This window comes from Benincasa hispida, chromosome 3 (assembly GCF_027475165.1).
Source record: "Benincasa hispida cultivar pf3 chromosome 3, pf3_genome.v1.1, whole genome shotgun sequence".
NCBI classification, from domain to species: Eukaryota; Viridiplantae; Streptophyta; class Magnoliopsida; order Cucurbitales; family Cucurbitaceae; genus Benincasa; species Benincasa hispida.
Window position 1 is genome coordinate 75,780,935 of NC_143480.1, and position 7,929 is coordinate 75,788,863.

General features: G+C 36.8%; 1 long non-coding RNA gene across 2 annotated transcripts; it reads right to left on the reverse strand.

The window, feature by feature from the left end:
- Positions 1–2,729: 2,729 nt before the first annotated feature.
- On the reverse strand, positions 2,730–5,957 carry LOC120072728 (uncharacterized). Of its 2 annotated transcripts, none has more exons than XR_005480571.2 (2): positions 4,798–5,957; positions 2,730–2,985 (listed from the first exon to the last, which is right to left on the reverse strand). It is a non-coding gene; the product is annotated as an uncharacterized LOC120072728 (long non-coding RNA). The 2 variants fall into 2 exon arrangements; XR_016528291.1 differs by having other exon boundaries at positions 3,199–5,957.
- Positions 5,958–7,929: the final 1,972 nt, after the last annotated feature.

Sequence of the window (7,929 nt, forward strand, 5' to 3'; positions counted from 1 at the left end):
GAACAAGTAACCTATCAAACACCACCACTCAGTAACCTCGGTATTCTCGGAGTGAGAATCTAGGAGGTGTGGGCTCTATTAGATTTGGTAAAGGGAAGGAGGAAACAACGATCGAACTATACGACCAAGCAAGTGGGAGAGTATATTGTCTATCGTATAGACTTTGTGCTTGATCGTTTAGTAAAACTCAGCAGGTACATGATCGTTTAGAAAAATAGGCGTGATCATTTATACGATCATTTAGAGAATCTTGCTAAGGCACGCGATCGTTTAGTAAAACTTTACACGATCGTTTAGTCAAAGGCTCCTACATGATCATTTAGTCTCTCGCTTAGAAGGCTGTCATATAGTCTCTAGTTAGCTAAACGATTGCTCATGTACTTAATGAAGCGATTCTTTACTAAATGAAAACATTTTTCATTTTATCCTTCAGTTATGAAAATTGAACATAACCTCCCATTTTTATGCACGGTTAAAGGAGAAACCACCCACAATTATCGTATAATTGTTTTAATTATAAATAAATATAATAACTAACTTATCATATTATATTTATAACCTATAATTTGAATATCACATCATATGTAACATTTAAACCATAGTTGTTTTCTCTTTTACTTGATATAAATCATATTTATATCAAATTCCTCCAATTAATGTATCTCATACATCATATCAATTATATCACATTTAACTTAACTAGTTTAATCATATCATATATAATCAAACTCCTTCTTGTCAATTTGAACACTTCAAACTGACCCAAAAACTTATTTTCAACTTGAATCTATTGAGCTAACAAGGGGACCATATGAACCTGCAGCTCGAAGCTCCAAGGGTATGTGAATAGTTGATTGAACTCTTTAATCACGAGATCCACCATCTGTTAACTGCTAGGCACTCCACTAAAGAACGATAGTTGCACTCTTCTCACTACAGATATATTTCTGTGTCCATCAGATAGAACCAGTCAACAGTACGATAACCCTTCACAGATCGGTCGTAAGTACAGTTAGGTCAATTTACCGTTTTGCCCTGTAGTTACATCTAACTCCTTAAGTACTATTGATCCCTCTAATGAACAATATATCATAATCCTACTATGAGTGGACACCTCTCGGGCCATGAGAAGGTGTGTGGTGTCACATCGTTCAAGCCCCGAAATCAACCCTTGAGGGAGCAATCTATCTACTTACCCTTACTTTGGGGAAGGAGTGAATTCCATCTTGTGTAGTTGAGTTCCCATCTCCCAATCAAACGAATCCCCAAAGTGGTAGGTTTGAGTCGACAATCTGGCCACTCGCACCCATGCAAATCAAAGGATCGCCCTCATAGGCAGGAGTTCCCAACTCACTCAGGATTAAGGTTATGTTACCTATGGTCATCATAGTGAAATGAAAGTTTCTGTCATGAACGACATTATATAACGAGACTAAACACTTCGTGGTCCGGTCTTATACATACTCCTTTGTATAGAACATCCCGCTCACATGTCTCCACATGAATGATTAGGATCAGACCATCTGTAGCACGTCACAACACTTGTAACTATCTACAAAGCGGGCCATATCCTTAGTGTCACCAGGATAAGGTTTCCCTCTTATATCCATATACTACAGACCATTTAGGTTATCACTTAAGGCATGATCCACTTGTATGTCTCCACATACATGCTTAAGTTACAACGACAACCAGAGATATTAGTTTATTGGTTTGTGGTAAATGCAAATAAAATATCTCATATTTCATAGACAACAGTGAAGAGAATATCTCATATTATTACATCACAAGCATTTGTTCATATAGGTATTTACAAACTACATGACCCTACGAGAGTGTAGGGCATCAACCCTAACATGTTCAAGATACAACCTAATGGGTCTATAATATAGGGATAAGGTTGGGTACCTTATCCTTGTAACACTATGTATATGACCCACTTAATATTTGATACAAACGCAATGACTTAACGCGTTCGTGTAGGTGACATGCGAGTAGGGTATCCTATGCAATGAGTTTGCATAAGACCGAACCACGAAATAGTAACGACTAGATGTAACACTGTTAACTAGCTAAGTTTCTATTTCAATTGGATGACCTAGGTAACTTAGTCTTAATCCTAAATGTATTATGAACTCCTGTTCACAAGGGATTGTCCTTTGATTTGTATGGCTGAGAGTGTCAGTTCGCCGACTTAAATATGCCTACCATTTTGAGGACAAGACCAAAAAAGGAGCTGGGAACATAATAATACAAGATGAAATTCACTCCTTTCCGATTTCAGGGTAAGTAAATAAATGTTCCTTTAAGTGGTGTCTTCGGAACTTTAACAAAGAGCCCTACCCTCTCATTGGCTCGAGATGGGTTTCTTTTTATTGGTTGAAGCATAAATAGGTTTTTCATTAGAGAAACACTGGTACTTAAAGAGTCAGAGGTAACCCAAGGGTAAAATGGTTATTTGACCTAGTAAGCATTACAAACACTAGTGAAGGACTAACTTGCTAATATTGATTTATATCCGCGGATACGGAAATATATCTGTAGTGAGAAGAGTGTAGCTATGAGTTTTTATTGGAGTGTATCAACAGTTAACAAAGATTGATTAACTTGGTTAATGAGTTTAGCTATAACGACCCAACTCCCTAGGAGTCAAGCTAGGCCGTCACTATAGACATGCATGCATGGAATCCAAATGACATTCTTTCATAATTTAATAAAGACCAAATAAATAGTGTAAATTAAATAATCTCATTAAAACAAATAACTAAAATTTCAAATAGCAGGGTACCCACAACAAAATCATAAAACCAATCTAGAAAACTTTAAAAGTAAAAAATACAAACACCAAAACTGTGGGTTTTAAATGTGAAAACAAGAAACTAAAACATAGAAAAATCTTGAAAACATGAGTGGAAGCAAATGACTGGTCCCAGTAGCTCGATCACGGATTCCGCTTATCATTCGTCGGCGCGTCCTTACTCTTACCTGAAAAATAAACATGAAATGGATGAGTATAAAAGACTCCATAAGTAATCCTACTATCGAGGTCAGGTTAAGTGATAGCTTGTAGAAATACAAGTTATTGCAGCCTTTTATTTAGAATTATGAGAGTTGATGAGCAGAATATATGTTAACTTTGCTAAGAATTCATGTGGAATAATGAGCTTGCATTGATCAGCATTGAAAATCCCTACTAACCGTATATCATGCGTTATTTTGCGTCAAAATGTCTATTTTGTAGTTGTCGCAGGAATCGGTCGAATGCATTGATCCCAAACCATCACATGCGTTGATCTTAATGAAGACAAGTTGGTCACATGGAATGCTGCAACTACAGTGATAACCATGATAAGAGAATGATCGCAAAGTGGGTGGAATGTGTTGATACTTCTGAAGAAACAATCATGAACACATACCTTGAAAGTATCAAAGAGATAAGATCATGATGGAATTTCACCTACTGCAACAGGAATGATAGTGATTCAGAGTGGGATTACCAAAGTTGTCAGCGTTTGAGCGCTATAGAGCCTTGGAGTCCAAATTCAAAGCATCCGGGACTCTGCCTTAGGTAGATTCTTGTGATCACAGATGAAAGCATGAGTAGAAAGTCTTTGAGAGTTCTTCATTTCCACAACTTCCTCCGATTGATGACCAGAGCTTCGCTGGAGATAGAGCTTGAGAGAGACTACTCCACTGCCCATCCATTGCACCACCGGCAACCTTGACACAAATCTGATGGAAGCAAGAGATTGCCTATATCTAGCCCTCCACCTCTCTTCTCACCTTTGTATTGTATTACATTTTGGCTTAAGACATTAATATATTTTGTATTCAATGCATCTCTTTAATTCCTTCAACATCATTTTCATCATCTTCTTCTACTTTATCATCTTTTTCTTCCATCGCAATGAGTTAAGTGCAGATTGCAAGAGTTATCGCATACTCAATCATGCAGCATAGAGATATGATGCATGTAGCAAACCATCGAGAGGTGTGCATTGCATGAGTATAGTGAATCAATCCCGTTGCTTAGTGCGAGGCTATCACAATGCTTGTCTATGAGCAGAATAGCTATAACCAACTGCCCGATAGGGTAAGTAGTGAAACTCACTAAGCAAAGTAAACAGTGTTCCAAGAGATAGGAATAACCTTATGCTCAACGCAACCATGCGTTATATAGATATAAAGCATGTGGCTGACCACTAATAGGTGTGCGAGACCAAACTTAAGGAATTGGTGATATCTCCTCCACAACTCTATTTCTCCATGCACCTCATTACGCGTTAACAGTTGCCGCATCTCTACCGATTCTCATAATCAAACTTCAATTGTTCAGTCTGTTTAGCTAGGAGTAGGAGTGCGCATAGTTAATCAACTTCTTTCTTTTTAGTTTTATTCTCTACCTCAAACGCATTACTTTACAATCATCTTTTAGTTGAAAGTCCCTATGTTCGACCTCAGATCATCTCGAGAAACTTGTGATCTCATTATACTTGGCAAGTGAGTAAGAAAACTTGTGACAGAAACGCATGGTCATCACATACAAGAAAACTATGGTTAGCGGGGATTTTCAATGTTGATCAACACAAGCTCATTATTCCACATAAATTCTTAGCAACGTTAACACATATTCTACTCATCAACTCTCATAATTCTAAATAAAAGGTTGCAATAGCTTGTATTTCTACAAACTATCTCTAAGCATCTATGTCCTCTAGATGCTAACCTCTGGTGGGACGTACATAATCCCCTAGTATTCATGGAACACAAATAAATGAATATCTAAACTCATCCTACCATAGTTTAAAAGTACCCACAACCTCTTGTGAATCCCGAAGGAAACAGAACCTCAAGTGAATCTTGAAGGAAATACAACCTCTAGTGAATTCCGAAGGAAACACAACCTCTAGTGAATCCTGAAGAAAACAGGACCTCTGGTGAATCCCGAAGGAAATACCAACTCTAGTAAATCTCGAAGGAAACACAACTTTTGGTGAACCCCGAAGGAGGTCACCACCTCTAATGGGTATCTAATTATCAATAAAGATAACTATTACTATCGTAACATCACATGAGTCATGACATAGTCCCATAACATGTAAATACATCTCATCATACTCATAGCTCAAATAACAATACTGAAGTTAATGCTAGCATTCATAACATCTTTCATACATAATCAAAACAACTTACTTACCCTCATGCAATTCTATGCAACAACCTCAAAATAAAAACTTGAATTTCGTTGTCTGACACATAAACCGTTCTAGTAGTAAGATTACTTACCTCGAGTCGAAATTCTAAAATTAATTCAAGCAATCAAACACCAGTAGCAACTCGAATTAACGTTCCTAACACGGAAACACAACCTTTAGTTCCAACCCAAACAACTAAATTTTATATCTTTAGACTAAATTTCAGAATACCCAGTTTATCACAACCCTCGTTGATCCCCAAAAATTTTTAATACCCAAATGCTTACTCAAACTGTGTCGAAAACGCCAATAAAATTGACTCGCTAAACAGCAAATTAATCCCACACCAACTTCAATCTACAGTCAAAATATCAAGATTTAGTCCAAAAATTAAGTGGGAATTCAACCAAAACCCAATTTCACCATTAAACCAAGATCTTATCCCAAAGCCAAGATCTGATAGAACAGTGGCAAAAGAAATTCGTGCGGCAAATCGGCGGCAGCGGACAAGCGGCGCTTGGGTCTGCGAGGCTGGAGGACGAGCGTTGTGTGGGTCGAGTCTGGACAGACGAGCGACATGTGGGTTGAGGCTAGGCGACATGCGGCTGCGAGCGTGGACGAGGCTGGGCGATGCCCGAAGGGGATGAGCGGCCGTGGAGGCTGCAACAGAGCTGGGCGGCGCGGTGGAGGCGTCGAACGGCGGTGAGAAACGCAAAGGGCGGTCCGGTGAGAGGAAACGCGAAGTGGGGGGGGGGGGGGGGGGGGGGGTTCGGCAAGTGGAAGGCGAGAGGGGGAGAAAAAGAGGGTTTTTCTCGATTAATTTAAATAAAGAAAGAGATTAAAAGATTAATTTAAATAAGGAAATAAAATAAACTATATTTCATTTTATTTCATTTTATTCTATTCCCTTTTTATTTTCCTTTCCTTCAACACACCCACAATAAATATATATATATATATATATATATATATATATAAACTCTTTCCTTCTACTTTTCAAAACCCGAATTTCAAATAAAACAACTCTCCCAATAAAATCTCAATTTTTTTTTTTTTACATTAACTCCAAAATTAATTAAGGCAACATGAAATCCAAATTTTCCTTTTAACCAACTAAATTTCAAAATCACAAGAATGTCCTCACTTATTACAAAAATACTAAATTTAATTTTTTTGAACGCTTGGGATGTTACATTAGCCAATAAATCTCATATCGTTGGAATTTTCGATCTACGGGTCCACCAGGTCTCATTATTAGCTCACTAAAGGATATTAAAGAAGAATGATTTGAATTGTTCAAATCGATTTGAGGAAATTGTATATTAATATGATTAATATGTAATTGATTATGGATGTGATCTATAATTTAAACTAAGTTGGAAAGAAACATTTGAATGAGATTCAAATAACTAATTCAAGTAAATTAAATTCAAAAAGAATTAATTAATAAATAGAGAGTTATTGCACATAGACATACGATGTTTATGATAATTAAATATATATGTTAAATTGGTTTTGATGTAAATGATTATTTAATTACTATATTAATTAATTAAATAAGTGTTATTTAATTAATTGTACATAAGGGTAAATTAAGAAAAACTTGGAGAAGGGGCTAACTCTTCTCTATATGAAGTCTTCCTTATGACCCTTTTAGGACAATAATTCATTGCGCAATTTTACCATAACCACAAAAAGAAATCCTTTCTACTCTCCCAAAGAATTCTCCTCTTCACCCTCTTCCAATATGGATACCACATATCCTTCTATTGGAATCCTAGAGAATAATAATGTTATTCTCGTGGTCTTGTTCAATATCGTTCGAGGAGACATTCTTGTTCAATATTGTTGGAGGAGTCGTTCGTTGGAATATCGAGATAATTGTTCTAGGAGCTCAAGAATTTTCAAAGGTTCAATGGTTCTTCCTTCTTATTTCCTTTCATCTAAGCATGCCTATATTGTGTTTATCCTTATAGATTCTATTTTAGTACACCAACTTTGTTTATTTAAAAATAGATTTGCGGGATGCAAGGCATTCACACACTTTCGCTTGGGATTCCATCCCTGTAGTTGCTTCATCTAGTCACACACATCCTCCTCAAGAGTTGAGGGAGCTTCAACGTAGTGGGAGGGTTATAGCCCAACTTTCTCATTATTTGGGTTTAACAGAAACTCAAGTCGTCATACCAGATTATGACGTCGATGATCCATTGACCTACAAACAGACGATGTTGATACGAACAAAGATGAATGGATTAAAGCTATAAATTAGAAAATAGAGTCTATGTAATTCAATTTGATCATTTGTAGGTCAACCTGAAGGGGTAAAACCCAGGTTGCAAATGGATCTATAAGAGAAAGAGCAAATATTTAAGGCTAGATTAGTGGCAAGAGGTTATACCTAGGTTGAGGGAGTGGATTATGAAGAAACTCTCTCACCTGTTGCCATGCTCAAATCTATCCAGATTTTCTTGTCCATCGCCACATATTATGACTATGAAATGTGGTAGATGGATGTCAAGATTACCTTTTTTAATAAAAATCTTGATGATACCATTTACATGAATCAAACAGAAGGATTCATCGAATAAGATCAAGAGCAAAAAGTTTGCAAGCTTAATAGATCCATTTATAGGTTGAAACAAGCATCCCGATCTTGGAATATAAGCTTTGACACTGCGGTCAAATCTTATGACTTTGATTAGAATCTTGATGAACCTTGTGTTTATAAAAA